Source organism: Pristis pectinata, chromosome 3 (genome assembly GCF_009764475.1).
Source record: "Pristis pectinata isolate sPriPec2 chromosome 3, sPriPec2.1.pri, whole genome shotgun sequence".
Taxonomy (NCBI): domain Eukaryota; kingdom Metazoa; phylum Chordata; class Chondrichthyes; order Rhinopristiformes; family Pristidae; genus Pristis; species Pristis pectinata.
The window spans coordinates 130,508,594-130,526,248 of record NC_067407.1 but is presented as its reverse complement, the minus strand read 5'-3'; the positions used below and the strand labels follow the sequence as shown (position 1 = coordinate 130,526,248).

The following is a 17,655-nucleotide window of genomic DNA, read 5'->3' as shown; positions in this document are numbered from 1 at the left end:
CTTAATTTGTATTAATTTAATGGATTTGAAAGTCTAGAGGGTGTGATCAGCATGTAAGAGTTTGGCCAAAGGGTCAGTTTCTATTCTGTATTTCTCAATGAATCTATAAATTCATAGTTTCAGAAGATGCTTCTACTGGACAGACCATTTCACTATTCTTGCAGAAAATGCATAAAATAGGAAGGAAAGTCTAGAGGAAAGATACTTAAGTTTGCCAGACTATTTGTAAAATGTGGGGTGTTATACCATTCAGCAATAGAATTGAGTTTTTTAACTCTAAAAGAGATTATGATTTTCATAAGTAATATGAACAAAAATTGCAACCACTTGAATATTAATTTGATATTTCCAAACCCAAATGTTGTTTGTTGCATCATATGTTCTTATCCATCTTTGTCAAATTCAATTTATGTGAAATTCACTTTGTACTCACTTGATCTCTTTTGACTCTCCACGCGTATTCATTGAATTGGTTTATTATTGTCACTTGTACCGAGGTATAGTGAAAAACTTGTCTTGCGTACTGTTTGTACAGATCAATTCATTACACAGTGCATTGAGGTAGAGCAATACAGAATGCAAGTAAAGTGTCACAACTTCAGAGAAAGTGCAGTGCAGGTGGACAATGAGGTGGCAAGGTCATAATGAGGTAGATTGTGAGATCAAGAGTCCATCTTATCGTACTAGGGAACCATTCAATAGTCTTATACCAGCAAGATGAAGCTGTTTTTGAGCCGGGTGGTGCATGCTTTCAGGCTTTTGTATCTTCTGCCTGATGCGAGAGGGGAGAAGAGAGAATGTCCTGTGTGGGTGGGGTCTTTGATTGTGCTGGCTGCTTTATTGAGGTAGCGAGAACTATAGGCAGAGACCATGGAGGGGAGGCTGGTTTGGATGCCAAAGGTTTGAGCTGTATTATCGTGAAAAGGTTGAAAGTTCATATTGTTGCTCGTGATAGATATCTGAAGAGATTTTATTTGCTGCTGTATTGCAGACACTGATTATTAGTTGTGTTTAGATACATGTAAAATGATTGTGCTTGTGATAACTTTATTTTCTGAAATATCTGTAGTAGCTGTTGTTTTCCAATTCACATTATGTACTGCATAATATTACTCATACTTTTCCAATGAGTGAAGAGTCAAAAATATTTATTGTTGTGAAGGAGTTTAATCTGGACAAGAGTGTCATGTTGTCTTGGTATTGGTTTATTATTGTCACGTGCTGAGGTACAGTGAAAAACTTGTCTTGCATACTGTTTGTACAGATCAATTCATTATACAGTGCATTGAGGTAGTACAGGGTAAAAACAATAACAGAATTTAGAGTAAAGTGTCACAGCTACAGAGGAAGTTGCATCTCATCGTAGAAGAGAACCGTTCAATAGTCTTATCATGTGGGATAGAACCTGTCCTTGAGGCTGGTGGTATGTGCCCTCAGGGTCCTGTATCTTCTGCCTGATGGGAGAGGGGAGAAGAGAGAATGACCCAAGTGGGTGGGGTCTTTGATTATGTTGGCTGCTTCACCAAGGCAGCAAGAAGTATCGACGAGAGTCCATGGAGGGGAGGCTGGTTTCCATGCTGTGCTGGGCTGTGTTCATAACTCTCTGCAGTTTCTTGCGGTCCCAGGAAGAGCAGTTGCCATACTAAGCTGTAATGCATCTAAGTAGAATGCTTTCTATGGTGCATTGATTAAAGTTGGTGATTGTCAAGGGGTCATGCCAAATTTCCTTAGCCTCCTGAGGAAGTAGAGGTGGTGGTAAGCTTTCTTAGCCGTGGCATCTACGTGGTTGGACCAGGACAGGCTATTGGTGGATGTTCACTCCTAGGAACTGGAAGCTCTCAAGCCTCTCGACCTCAGCACCCATTGATGTAGACAGGTGCATGTACACTGCCCCCTTTCCTGAAGTCAATGACTTTTTTTGTTTTGCTGACATTGAGGGAAAGATTGTTGTCGTAACACCATGTCACTAAGCTCCTATCTCCTTCCTGTACTCTGATTCATTGTTATTTGAGATACAGCCCCACTACGTTGTATCATCTGCAAAACTTGTAGATGGAGTTAGAGCAGAATCTCACAGTCATGAGTGTATAGGGAGTAGACTAGAGGGCTGAGGATGCAGCTTTGTGGGGCACCAGTGTTGAGAATAATCATGCTGGAGCTGTTGCTGCCTATCCTTACTGATTGCGGTCTGTTGGTCAGAAAGTCAAAGATCCGTTGCAGAGGGAGGTGTTGAGTTCCAGGTCTCGGAGTTTGATGATGAGTTTGCTTGGAATTATAGTATTGAAGGTGGAGCTGCAGTCAATCAACAGTAGTCTAACGTAGGTGCCTTTACTGTCCAGATGCTCTAGAGATGAGCGTAGGGCCAGGGAGATGGCCTCCGCTGTAGAACTGTTTCGGCGGTAGCCGAATTGCAGTGGGTCGAGGTTTTCCAGGAGGCTGGAGTTAATGCGTGCTGTAACCAGCCTCTCGAAGCATTTCATGATGGTGGATGTCAGAACCACCAGTCAGTGGCCATTAAGCATGTTACCCTTGTTTTTCTTATGTATCAGGATGATAGTGGTCTTCTTAAAACAGGTGGGAACCTGAGATTGAAGCAGGGAGAGGTTAAATACTGCAATTACCACCGCCAGCTGATCAGCACAAGGTCTGAACACAAAGCCAGGGACACCATCCGGGCCAGATGCTTTCCTCAGGTTCTCTCTCCGGAAGACTGATCTTACGTCATCGATGGTGACTATGGGTTCAGTTGCATTGGAGGCTGTCAGGGTGGGTGGTAAAAAGCCAATCCTCTTCTGTTCAAAACATGCATAGTATAGAATACGTTAAGCTCATCAGGAAGGGATGCGCTGTTGTTGACTGTGCTGTTCGACTTAGTTTTGTAGCCCGTCATAGCATGTAAGCCCTGCCACAACAGACGGCTGGTCTGGGACTCTATTTTAAACTGGTATTGTCTCTTGGCATCTCTGATAGCTTTGGAGGTCAAATGTAAGAGGAAAGTATATAGCACTGACATCATGGGTCCGAAGGGCTGTTTCCTGTGCTGTACTGTTCTATGTTCTAAGTGAGAGGATGGGGACGGGGTGGGGGGGAGCTCAGCGGAGAGGGGAGGGGCTGATGTCCCTGCATTAACATGATGTCTCTTGTAGCAGAAATGGCTTGAGTTTATGTCGAGCCATGAATGAGTTAAAAGGTCAGAAGATACTTCACAGGAGTGTTAATCAAAATTTAACACCAAGTATCAAGAAGTAAGAAGGCAGATGATTAAAAAGCTTGTTTAAAGAGAAGTTTAAGGATTGATGGAAAGAGAGTGGTGTTAAGAGGCACAGATATTTAGCAAGGTTCTAGAACATCAGATCATGGTAGCCAGTGATGGAATGATTAAAATCAAAGATATTGCAGACCAGAAGTGGAATAACATCATCGTTCAGATTTTTATGGCGTACAGCCATTTAGCCCATCAGGTCTATGATGCCTCCTCTAGAATATTGTAGGGCAGGAAAAAGTTCTGCAAAGAAGAACACTACCCCATTATTCTTTTTTTGCACTATTTATTTACAGGAAGTCCCCGACTTAGGAACGCCCGTACCTACGAACCGACCTTCGTGGTTTTAACTACCTTTGGTTCGTAAGCGGGCCTGGCCCCCGATCCTACCACGGCGGCGGTACACCTTCTTTGGCCCAACCCCGGGCGAAGTGCGCATGTGCGGCTGGGGTCATGCGCGGCTGTGATCCCCGGGCCGTGTGCATGCGCGGCTGCGGTCCCTAGGCCAAGTGCGCATGCGCGGACACCCCTGAGTTACAGACAAAATCGGGTTATGAATAGTCTCAAAATCGGAACTCGTTTGTATTTATAGTAATTTTGTGTCTTTGCACTGTACTGCTGCTGCAAAACAACAAATTTCACATCATATAAGTCAGTGATAATAAATCTAATTCTGATATGAAACAATGAAGGGATCTTAAAATGAGGATGAGAATTTTTCAATCAAGGTGTTGCTGGACTAGGGGATAATGTTGATTTGACATCAAAGGGGTAGTGCTGAAATGAGATGTTTACGTGTAGACCACACAGAATTAGATGAGCCTAACTTGTTTCGTGTACTTAATGTGGAATGGTTTCGAATTCTTATCCCCCATTTATCCCAAAACTCCTCAAATTCATAACGTGGTTAGTTTGTGGCTATCTTATGGTGCCATAGTTGGTTGAATCTTAGCTTGATTGTGGAGGGCAGTTGCTCTTGATTACATTGTTTCTCCCACGTGCTCATCATTTCCCTTTCTCTCCCCTGTCCTCAAATAAAACCTTTGGTATTCTGATATAGCATCTGTATGAATTAATTTATCTAGCAGAACCTGAATTCAAAAAGAGATCTTCACCTACATAGTTTATTTCACAAATTTGGAGCATCCCTGTATTATAAAGTCAATTAAGTACTTTACTTTTTGAAGTAAAGCCATTGTGGTAATTAAGAAAATTGGAAGACAATCTGCACACGGCAAGTTTACATAGACACCAGTGTAATAATAACAATGATCAGTTGTAGGTTCAAGGAATAATATCAGACAGAACACAGGTATAACTCCTGATTCTCTTCAAATTACAAACATGAGCTCTTTTATGATCACCTGAGAGGATGGCACGGATGGCTTTATTTAATGTCTCATCTGAGAGAAAGCACCTCTTCGTGCTGTATTGAAATGTTATCATTGTGTTTGCAAGCATAAGGCTTGAACGTGCAACTTTCTGAATCTGATGGAAGTACGACCAACTAAGCCATGTCTGATACATCTCTGAGCAAGCTGTTAATTGGTAGTTACTTGGAGTCATTGATTAGATTTCCATTTGATAATAATTTCAAGAAAATGTAATGTTGATGTCAACCTGAAATTAACTGAATGGAAGTATGGTCCTAATAATGTGGGATGCTTTGGCCTATCTCCTACTTGAGAATATAATTTTGTTTTGATCCTTGATTTTAATTGTGCAAATTAAGTGGTATGCATTTTTCAACAAAATGAAATTGTTTCCAAATCATTAATTCAATACTTGGATAGGTCAGCATTATTTCTCCTGCTGAGGCATCTTGTTGATTAGTTGACCACAACGATAGAACATTCTTCCCTTGCTTTTTTTTGTCCCTTCCATTCCATTAACAAAACCAAGACAACCATTGCTCTTTGAACTTGTGCCACTTGCAATACTTTATCAGTACCTCAACACATTTTGAGTTCTTGGAGAGTTATAAATGGAACAGGTTTGAGATGTGAAATTGATAGGCAGTGTGAAGGATTTGAATAGAATCATCTTCTCCTGAGTGATGGATGACTTGGACTTGAATGTGAGATATGGCTGTTACAATCTTCTCCTGAGATGATGGATGACTTGGACTTGAATGTGAGTTAGGATATGGCTGTTACAAAGTTTAAGATGGAAAATGGAATCCTTTATTGGAAAGCATAGAATAGTTGAGAATAGTGGTTAATGGAGTTTTATGTATGGTAATTTACAATCTTGTTCTGGGATTCTTTTCTTAGCTTGCAGAGATATTTTGTGGGGTTCTGCAGTACCAAGTATTTAGGTGAATCTGATGGCATCAGTGTAAGTGAGGGTTTGAGACAATTGGCTGATGGGAGTAGAGACAGGGCTTCGGAAAATGGCCTGATGTGTGCTAGAAGTGGGAATTATTGCAGAGATGGTTGTAGGTGGTCTGTCAAATGAGAGAAAATGGGTTTCTCATCTCATATACATTGTATCTTGTATTTTCTTACGACATACAAGACTATATGATCTGTTGAGTTTCTGTGGGACCTTGGAGTAATCTCAGATAGCATCAGGTTGAACTTGGTCACTGGAGCTGTAAGGCAGCAGCACTACCTGCTGAACCATATGGCACTCTGAGGACATGTCACATACTGAAAAGTCATAGAAAGCTCAGATTGGGGTCAAACAGGATGCTAAGCTTATAAGTGGTCAGATTCGGCCTGAGATGCTAAGTTCCAGAACTGGAATTAAAGTACGGTTAATGGAAGGATGGACACTGCCTTTAGTCTTTACAGTGTTTTACTTAGTGAAAATATCAAGTCATCTGGGTGAGATGCCAGGTAAGCAAAATGAAAAATTGAGGAAGTCAAAAACAAGAGAAGGATGGAGGCCAAGATAACTCATGGTATTGTTAATTTGCATATGGAACCTGATTTTTTTTTTTGCATGAAGTCACTAGAGTGCAGCGTGTGACTGAGAAATAAGGTGGGTCATGGAAAGATCCTTAGGAAACAATATAATAGCTTGAATACAAATATTTCTTGTTTTGAATTCCTTATTGTGTAAAGCAATAATTGTCATATAGCATGGAAACAGGCCATTCAACACACCATGTCCATGCCGACCAGTGGGCATCCACCAGTGTTCATCCTATCTTTCAGCTTGGCCCATAGCTTTCTATGCCTCGGTGATTCAAATGCTGGTCTATACACATAAATGTTTCAGCAGCTCTGCTTCCACCACTCTCTCAGGCTGTGCTTTCTAGGTACTTGCCACTGGGTGGAAAAGTTCCCCCTCAGATCCCCTTTAAATTTCTCGCCACTTACTCTAAATCTATGCCCTAGTTTTATTCACCTCTGATAAGGGAAACATTTCCTGCAGTCTACCCAACCTATACCCCTCATAACTTTATGCCACTCAGTCACGTCCCCTTTTTAACCTCCTCTGCTCCAGGAAAAACAGACCTAGCCTCACCAGTTCCTCCTGAAATGGTCAATCTTGGGCAATAACCTGGTGAATTTCCTCTGTCCCCTCTCCAGTGCTATCACATCTTTTGAATAGTGTGGTGACCAGAACTCTATGCATTACTCCAGTGAAGTCTAACCAATGTTTTATAAAATTGGAGCATAACCTCCCTGCTCTTGTATTTGATGCCCTGCCTAATAAGGACCTGTATCCCATATGTCTTCTTAACCACATTATCTACTTCCGTTGCCATCTTCAAGGATCTTTGGACTTGCACACCAAGGTCCCTTTGTTCTTCAGTACTCCCTAGGACTTTACCATTCATGGTGTATACATTTATCAGGATTAAACTCCATCTGCCATTTCTTGGCATATTTCACCAACACATCGATATCACCCTGTAGCCTAAGACTACGCTCCACACCATCAACAACTCCAATCTTTGTATCATCTGCAAACTTACTGATCATGCCTCCTATATCTACATCCACATCCAAATCATTCACATATATTGCAAACAGCAAGGGTCCTAGCACTGATCCCAGTGGAACACCAGTAGTCACAGGCATCCAGTTACAAAAACAGCCATCCCCATCTGTATCCTATTGCAAAGCCAATTTTGGATCCGGTTTGCCAATTTGCCTTGGATCCCATGGGCCCTAACATTTTGGACTGGTCTTCCATGTGGGACCATGTCGAAGGCCTTCTGAAATCGATGACAAACACATCTACTGCACTGCCCTCATCAATACACTTTTGTTACTTTAAAAAAAACAATCAAGTTGGTTAGGCAAGTTCTGCCCTTGACAAAGCCATGCTGGTATCTGATCAATCCCTGCCTATCCAATTGTTCATTAATCCTGTTCCTCAGAATACTGCTTATGTTCATGTCTGTAAATGGCAGGCTTTTCCCTACTGCACTACTTGAAAAGGGGGACCATATTTGCTGTACTCCAGTCATCTGTTACCTCACTTATGGCCAGTGAAGATTTAAGAATCTTAGCTAGAGCTAGAACAATCTGTTCTCTTGCTTCCAGTAGCCTGGGATAAATTTCAACTAGCCTTGGGGATTTATCCACATTAATCCTGTTACTTCCTCTTATTTATGGAGATTTGTACTGGAATTTCACCTTCCCCTTCAATGAGTTCTCCAATTACAAAGTCTATTTTCTTTGTGAATACCAATGAAAGCCTCACCTATACCTTCAGGCTCTAGTCACATATTGCCCTTGTTTTTATTATTCATTTGAGGAGTGCGGGTTTTGTAGGCTGAGCCAGATTTAATGGCCAATCCCTAATTGCTGTTGGTAAAGTGATGGTGAGCTGTCTTGAACTACTGCAGTCTTACTCTTTCCCTGGTTATTCTTTTGTCTTTGTATACTTAAAATGCCTTTGGAATTAATCCTGTCTGCCAGTGATATTTTGTGACCCACTTTTGCCTTTCCAATTTCCTATCTATGCATCACCCTATTCTTGATCAGACTCGCCTCTCTTTAGTTCTCTATACCTGCCATATACTTCCTTTTTTCCCCCCTCTTTATCAAACCCTCAACATTGAGGGTTCCCTTTACTTGTTACTATTGGTATTGGTTTATTATTGTCACTTGTACTGAGGTACAGTGAAAAACTTGTCTTGCATACCGATCGTACAGGTCAATTCATTACACAGTGCGGTTACACTGGGTTAGTGCAGAGTGCATTGATGTAGTACAGGTAAAAACAATAAAAGTACAGGGTAAAGTGTCACAGCTACAGAGAAAGTGCAGTGCAATAAGGTGCAAGGTCACAACAAGGTAGATTGTGAGGTCAGAGTCCATCTCATCATATAAGGGAACCTTTCAATAGTCTTATCACAGTGGGGTAGAAGCTATCCTTGAGTCTGGTGGTACGTGCCCTCAGGCTCCTGTATCTTCTACCTGATGGAAGAGGAGAGAAGAGAGAATGACCTGGGTGGGTGGGGTCTTTGATTATGCTGGCTGTTTGGCTTTCATCCTTACAGGAACATGTTGGCCTTGATCTCTTGCTATTTCTTTTGTATCGATGTAGACTTACCTGCAAATAGATGCCCTGTTCTGCCTTTACCAGGTCCTGATTTATTTCAATGAAAATCGCCTTTTTCATAATTTAAGACTTTTATTCCTGATATATGTTATGATTTTGTTACTGATCAAATATTTCAGAAGTCTGGACAAATCTGAAGACCATGTTTGCATCCCAATTTGGAAGTTTGAGAGCTTGAAACGCTTTAACATTAGAATTACATTGTTTTTTTTAAGAAAAGTAGCTATGAAACTGTTTATTATTGAATCGATTCACTTACGTTCATTTGGGGGAGGAAATGTGACATTATCTAAATCGAGAAAACATACTTTTCATGCTTGCCATTTTAAATAAGGGTGGACAGAATGGAGGAATTAATTTGAAAATTGATTTCAGATTGTGCTTAATTTCTGGAAAATCATGGAACATAAAATTGACTGTGGAGAGAGAAAGAGGAGCAATATTTAAGCCTTCAGGATGTGTGTCAGGTTTAGTCAGTTATGTGGCCTTCTCTTTGATAGTTTACTTGAAAATTGTGCCAACGAATAACTGGAGTTGGGCACAAAGTATTTGGTTAGGCTTTATTTTTCTTTATAGGGACTGGTTGGGTAGTTTACATGTTGACAAAGAAACCTTTTAACTTTATGATATTTATATTTAAAATTTTAAATGTTTTAGTTGAGTTAAATGTCTAGCCCTACTCAGACTATTTAAATCTTAGTCTCAGAGGTGAAGGCCCATTGTTGTGAATGGCTATGTCAATCGTATCGCTCTACCATTAAACTATTTTTGTTCATGAAGATGTGGTTTGTAATCGAAGCTTAAAAGAGCATTATGATCTTGAACTCCTGATTATTGCACAGTGAAATTTGAAAAATTCCTTAATAAGTGCATATAAGTGTAGAATTGTGAATTGTTTCAGCCTTAGCTATTGCTATTGAAATCAGTTTTCTATTATTTAAAAACTATCCATTCTCTGTAGACTTGAAGTATGAATGTATACTTTAACGCTCAAATTAAAACTCTCAACTATTTGTACTCTTAGTTTAGAAATTTTAATCTCTATTGAAATATTTCTATGCTGTTTTTGATTGTGTCTGTTTAACTTGGAGTTTCTGCTGGTTTGTGCCACCCCTCCCACCCCCCCCCCCCCCCCCCCCCCCATGCTCCATCCCCTGTGGAATTTGCCTGGATATAGCAAATGTTTGCATCCAAGGGCAGCTGTTGTGTTCATGGGTGCTTATACAGTCACTAATTTACATATTACATCTCTCGCACCTGCTCTCGCTTTGTGTCTGTGTAATGGTAATGTATAGTGTAGGTCAAAACATTAGATATGCCTATTACAAGGGCAATAAAATAATCATGGGGGACTTTAATCTATATGTAGACTATGGCAGTCAAATGAGCAGAGTGGGGAGGGTGAATTCATGGAGTGCATAAGAAATATTTCCTAGATGAGTATACTGAGGACCCAAATAAGGGAATGGTCTATTTTAGATTAGTCCTGTGTAATGAGAAAAGTAAATTGATAATCTGTTAGTTAAGGCAAGAGTGATCATAATGCAGAATTTTATATGAAGACTGAAAGTGATTCAGTTGAATCTGAAACTAGATTAGAGGAAAAGGTGTATAATGTTGTCAGGAAGTGTGAGGGTTTGAATATAAGGAAAAGGAAAGTAGAATACAAAACTAGCTAGCAAGTTGCATAAAAACAAATTGTAAGAACTTATATAATACATAAAAAGAAAGATATTAGTTCAAGTTACAGATTAAAACAGGAAGGTTATATCGGGGAAATGGCAGAGAAATTAATTTAAAATATTTGGAGGAAGATGCACAAAACCTCCTTGAAATAGTGGAAAACTGCACATCATAGTAAAGAAGAAACTTTAATTAGCATTTGTTTTCAAAAGAAAAATATTGGAGAAGTTAATAAGGCTAAAAAACTGATAAATCTCCAGGAACAGATTATGTGGATTTTAGTGTTTTGATAACAGTGGCTGTTGAAATAGTGGATGCACTCACTGGGTGTCATTTTACACAATTCCATAGATTCACATCTGTTCCCATAGCTTGGGAATGGCAAATTTAACTGTACATTTTAAGAAACAGGGTGAGAGAAAATGTTGGAATCTAATATTAAGGAAGTAGTAAAAGGGTGCATTGACAATAATAGGATTTTGCAGAACCAACATAGATTTTTGAGAGGGAAATTGTATTGGGTATTTGTAACAAGCAGAAATGATAAGGGCAGATCAGTTGATATAATGTATCTGGACTTTTAGAAGGACCTTAAAGTGCTCTCCACTTATCAAGTGGAATTAGAGTGCAGTGTTAGTTATATGCTGGTGTGGATTGATTAATAGATAGAACGAATGTGTAAGATGTAAGAGTAGAGGTGTCTTGCTCCATTTATATAGGGCACTGGTAAGACTCTATCTGGAAGATTACATGTTGGTCTGGTTTCTACTTGTGATCAGGGATCTATGGCAGAAGTTCATCAGACTAATTACTAGGACATTAGCTTTGTCCTTTTGGGAGTTAAGCAAACAGGTCTCTATTCTGGAGTTTAAAAGAATGAGAAGTGATCTTGGAAATGTACCATATCTTACAGCGCTTGACAGTGTAGATGTGGAGCTGATATGTCTCGAACCAGTCTTAAAATAAGGGAATAGCCAGTAAGGGTTGAACCATGAAACAATACAGCACAATACAGGCCCTTCGGCCCACCACGTTGTGCCAACCTTCAACGACGCCTAAGACTATCTAAACCCCTTCCTCCCACATATCCCTCAATTTTAAATTCCTCCATATGCTTATCTAACAATCTCTTGAACTTGACCAATGTATCAGCCTCCACCACCACCCCAGGCAGCGCATTCCATGCACCAACCACTCTCTGGGTGAAAAACCTCCCTCTGACATCCCCCTTGAACTTCCCACCCATTACCTTAAAGCCATGCCCTCTTGTATTGAGCATTGGTGCCCTGGGAAAGAGGTGCTGGCTGTCCACTCTATCTATTCCTCTTAATATTTTGTATACCTCTATCATGTCTCCTCTCATCCTCCTCCTCTCCAATGAGTAAAGCCCTAGCTCCTTTAGTCTTTCCTCATAATCCATACTCTCTAATCCAGGCAGCATCCTGGTAAATCTCCTCTGCACCCTTTCCAATGCCTCCACATCCTTCCTATAATGAGGCGACCATAACTGGACACAGTACTAAGTGTGGTCTAACCAGAGTTTTGTACAGCTGCATCATCACTTCGCAGCTCTTAAACTCGATCCCACGACTTATGAATGCTAACATTCCATAAGCTTTCTTAACTACCCTATCCACATGTGAGGCAACTTTCAGTGATCTGTGGATATGAACCCCCAGATCCCTCTGCTCCTCCACACTGCCCAGTATCCTGCCATTAACCTTGTACTCCGCCTTGGAGTTTGTCCTTCCAAAGTGTACCACCTCACACTTCTCTGGATTGAACTCCATCTGCCACTTGTCAGCCCAGCTCTGCATCCTATCAATGTCCCTCTGCAAGCTTTGACAGCCCTCCACGCTATCCACAACACCACCAATCTTTGTGTCGTCTGCAAACTTGCTAACCCAGCCTTCCACCCCCTCATCTAAGTCATTAATAAATATCACGAAAAATAGAGGTCCCAGAACCGATCCTTGTGGGACACCACTAGTCACAGCCCTCCAATCTGAATGCACTTCCTCCACCACAGCCCTCTGCTTTCTACAGGCAAGCCAATTCCGAATCCACACGGCCAAACCTCCCTGGATCCCTTGCCCTCTGACCTTCTGAAGAAGCCTACCATGTGGAACCTTGTCAAACGCCTTACTAAAATCCATGTATATCACATCTACTGCACTACCCTCATCAATCTTCCTGGTCACCTCCTCAAAGAACCCTATCAGGCTTGTGAGGCAAGATCTTCCCTTCACAAAGCCACGCTGGCTGTCCCTAATTAGTCCATGATTCTCTAACTGCTCATAGAAAGGATTCTAAGAGATAGGATCTAACAGTTTACCCACCACAGATGTAAGGCTCACTGGTCTGTAATTCCCTGGACTATCCCTACTATCTTTTTTGAATAAGGGGACAACATTTGCTACCTTCCAATCCTCCGGTACCATTCCCGTGGACAAGGAATCAAGGATCCTAACCAATGGTTCAGTAATCTCCTCCCTCGCCTCGTGAAGCAGCCTGTGGAATATTCTGTCAGGCTCCGGGGACTTATCTGTCCTAATATTTTCTAACAGCTCCAATACATCCTCTCTCTTGATATCTACATGCTCTAGAACATTTCCCTTACCAACACTGTCCTCAGCGTCAACTAGACCCCTCTCCTTGGTGAATATTGAAGAGAAGTATTCACTGAGAACCTCACCCACTTCCACAGCTTCCAGGCACATCTTCCCACCTTTGTCTTTAATCGGACCTACCTTTACTCCAGCCATCCTTCTGCTCTTCACATACGAGAAAGAAGCCTTGGGATTCTCCTTAACCCTACTCACCAAAGCCTTTTCATGTCCCCTTCTTGCTTTCCTCAGCCCCTTCTTAAGTTCCTTGCTACCCTATATTCCTCACGAGCCCTATCTGATCCTTGCTGCTTACCCTTATGTATGCTGCCTTTCTTCCCAACTAGTTGTTCCACCTCTCTCATCACCCATGGTTCCTTCACCCTGCCATTCTTTCTCTGCCTCACTGGGACAAACACAGTACCCGTAACATCCTGCAAAAGATCCCTGAACATCGACCACATCTCCATAGTACATTTCCCTTCAAAAATGTCATCCCAATTTACACTCTCAAGTTCTTGCCTTATAGCCTCATAATTCACCTTTCCCCAATTAAATATCTTCCCGTCCTCTTTGCTCCTATCCTTGTCCATGACAATGCTGACGGTTATGGAGCAGTGGTAGCTGTCCCCCAAATGCTCACCCACCGATAGATCTGTCACCTGACCTGGTTCATTACTGAAAGCTAGATCTAATATGGCATTCCCTCTAGTCGGCCTGTCAACATATTGTGACAGGAATCCATCCTGGACACACTTAATAAGCTCTGCCCCGTCTAAACCTTTGGTACTAAGCAGGTGCCAATCAGTATTTGGGAAGTTGAAGTCCCCCATGATAACAACCCTGTTATTTTTGCATCTTTCCAAAATCTGCCTCCCATTCTGCTCCTCAGTATCCCTGCTGCTACCGGGGGGCCTATAGAATACTCCCAGTAGAGTAACTGCTCCTTTCTTCTTCCTAACTTCCACCCATACTGACTCTAGAGAGGATCCTCCTACGTTATCCACCCTTTCTGCTGCTGTAATAGTATCCCTGACCAGTATCGCCACCCCTCCTCCTCTTCTTCCCCCCCATCCCTTTTAAAACACTGAAAACCAGGAATATTCAATATCCACTGCTGCCCTGGTCTCGGCCAAGTCTCTGCAAGGGCCACAATATCATAGTCCCATGTACTTATCCAAGCTCTTGGTTCATCACCCTTATTCCTGATACTTGCATTTAAGTAAATGCACTTTAGCCCATCCACCTTTCTACTTTTATACCCTGTACTCTGCTTCTCCTTCCTCAAAGCCTCTCTACCTGTTAGATCTGAGAGATGAGAAGAAATTTCTTTATACATAATATAGTGACTTTTGGGTATTCTCTTCCGAAGAGGGCTGTGAAAGCTCATTTACTCAGCATATTCAAGATGGTGATCAATAGATTTTTAGGTATTAAGGGAACTGAAGGACGTGGAGTTAGTGCTGGAAAAAGGCGATGAAGTCTTGAAGGACTGAATGGAATCCTCCTGTTTCTATATCTCATGCTCTTTACAGAAATATGAACCCCTTTCGAAGAGTATGGCAGCATGCTGCCATGACATTTTAAGTTAACTGGGTTTGTGAAGTTGATCTAGGCTGATTTGCCAAGTGGTTGCCAGTAAAATACTAGGACAGCAGATTATCAAATGGCTTATGGCCACTTGATCACAATTTAGTGTTGGGAAAGGAGTGGAAGCTGGGTGGTGAAGTCTCAGTTTGTGGGATTGAAGCAATTCTTGATTCTGTGCTCCATTAAGGAAAGTTTTTAAAACAAAAATCTTACAACTGAGCAACTTGTGGTTCTGATGTCCTTTAGCAAAGGAATTGGACTGATTTTGTTTCGTTGTTTAGTTAAAGACCGGACTCTTGCAGCATTCCTATTGATTTAGGCCAGGCATGTGACCTTTGCATCTTGACTGATTTGCATAAAATTCTACCCAGTTGAACTAAGATAGAAATACTTGACACATCTGTAGTCTGTTAATTTGTTCAGCACAACATTGTGGGCTGAAGGGTCTGTTCTTCTTCTGTACTGTTCTATGTTCTGTGGGGATTTGATCTCTCAGCAACTGTACTTCATTTGTTATCTCCTTTCTTAAATAAGAACACAATGTTTCATAGTTCCTAATGCTAATTTTAATGAAGTTAGATTTCAAACAGTCATCAGACACTAAATGTCTGTAACTAATGTATTTTTTGACTTTAGCTAGGCTGATAAGGGAAGGGTGGGTCATGATTTAACAAATAACAAGTCCTTAGATGTTTTATGAACACTTAAAAAGACAGGATTCCTTCACGCTCTTTCTTCTGACAGCTTAGTAGAAAACAAACCTGCTTGATTTAGTGTTCTTTAAGGAAAAGAATCAAATCATGTTCCTTCACATTAATGATCAGACTATTTTAGAGCAAGCTTCTGTCTGTTTCTTCCTGCCTGATTGTGGTGATGGAAAGTTAAATTGTATATTATTGGGACACCCAGTACCTAGCTGTAAACTGATTCATCGAGGTCTAGTTTTTGATATAAATATTGAAGTCACAGTTTCATATCTAGGTCTGTTTGAAATGTTTAATATAAGCAGAGAACAATCTTTCCCCTTTTATAGAAGAAATATCTGTACAAAAGGATGCTGAGAAATTAATTTTTCCATATTGTCCATTGCAGAATTATATTCTACATCCTTATATTTGCTCTTTTAACTGCTGATTATAATTTGGGCTTAAACTCGTCACACTTCTTTTACTTAAGTCCTTGTTCATTCAGGTTTTGGATTTGACTGCAATTTCCATTTTCTTAGAGTGCAGAGTGCTTGTCCTGAAATAAGTGCTCAGCAGGATTTGTAGTAAACCATGCAGACTTCTTCAGGCTGTTCAGGGAAATCTTTCTCTTTTATTTCTGGTTCCCAGTGTTTCTCATTATAGAGGTCAGATTTATTAGTTGCCATCCTTGCCATTACCTTCCTGCTGTACCCTTCATGCTTGCATATCTTGACTCTTGCAGCCAAGGTTCAGGAGCATAATTAATTCACACAGTCCTTCCAACTCCCAGCTTGCAACTTGCACCTAACCTTTTACCAGACTTTAACATGAAACATCATTCTTTCCAACTTTCTTGGCATTTAGAGCTTTAAAACATCTGTAATTTAAAATGAGTCACATAAACAAGCCTTCAGTAGTGAATAAGATCATTAATTAACTGTTTTCACACACAATCATAGTTGGAGCCTAGAAACATCACAAGTGTTCTAACTAGAAAAATAGAATCGACTTATTTAGTCAGTTAGAATAAATGAAGTTGTTTTTCTGTGAGTGGAAAACAGGATCTCCTTCAGCTCATTGTGGTCTTGCTTTGATGGTTATTAAATTGCATTGAACAGTATATTAGCAGGCTCACTACAGGTGTCACAGATGATGTACTTCATGGAAGTCTGGTGAATTGGTTTATTATTGGCACATGTACTGAGGTACAGTGAAAAACCTGTCTTGCATACCAACCATACAGATCATTTCATTACAACAGTGTATTGACATAGTACAAGGTAAAATAACAGAATGCAGAATAAAGTGTTACAGTTACAGAGAAAGTGCAGTGCAGGCAGACAATAAGGTGCAAGGCCTATGGCGAGGTAGATTGAGGTCAAGAGTCTATCATCATTCTTGCGGATCATTCAATAATCTTATAACAGCGGGATAGAAACTGTCCTTGAGCCTGGTGGTACGTGCTTTCAGGCTTTTGTATCTTTTGCCTGATGGGAGGGGGGAGAAGAGAGAATGACTGGGATGGATGGGGTCTTTGATTATATTGGCTGCTTTACCAAGTTAGCAACAAGTGTAGACAGATCCCATGGAGGGGAGGCTGGTTTTCGTGACGTTCTGAGCTGTGTCCACAACTCTGCAGTTTCTTGCGGCCATACCAAGCTGTGATGCATCCGGATAGGATGCTTTCTGTGGTTCATTGATAAAAATTGGTGAGGGTCAAAGGGGACATGCCAAATTTCTTTAGCCTCTTGAGGAAGTAGAGGCGCTGGTGAGCTTTCTTAGAATCATAGAACAGTACAGCACAATATAGGCCCTTTGGCCCATGATGTTGTGCTGACCTTTAAACCTTGCCTAAGACTATCTAACCCCTTTCTCCCACATATCCCTCTATTTTAAATTCTTCCATATGCTTATCTAGCAATCTTTTGAATTTGACCAATGTACCTGCTGCCACCACCGTCCCAGGCAGCGCATTCCATGCCCCAACCACTCTCTGGGTAAAAACCTTCCTGTGATATCTCCCTTGAACTTACCACCCATTACTTTAAAGTCATGCCCTCTTGTATTGAACATTGGTGCCCTGGGAAAGAAGTGCTGGCTGTCTATCTATTGTTAATATGTTGTATACCTCTATCATGTCTCCTCTCATCCTCCTCCTCTCCAAAGAGTAAAGCCCAAGCTCCCTTAGTCTCTCCTCATAATGCATACTCTCTAAACCAGGCAGCATCCTGGTAAATCTTCTCTGCACTCTTTCCAATGCTTCCACATCCTTCCTATAATGAGGTGATCAGAACTGGACACA

At 41.0% G+C, this 17,655-nt stretch overlaps 1 protein-coding gene across 12 annotated transcripts in view; it reads left to right on the top strand.

Moving 5' to 3' along the window:
• The window catches only part of akt3a (v-akt murine thymoma viral oncogene homolog 3a), a 426,682-nt gene that overhangs the window by 231,845 nt on the left and 177,182 nt on the right, over window positions 1-17,655 (top strand). The window lies entirely within an intron of this gene.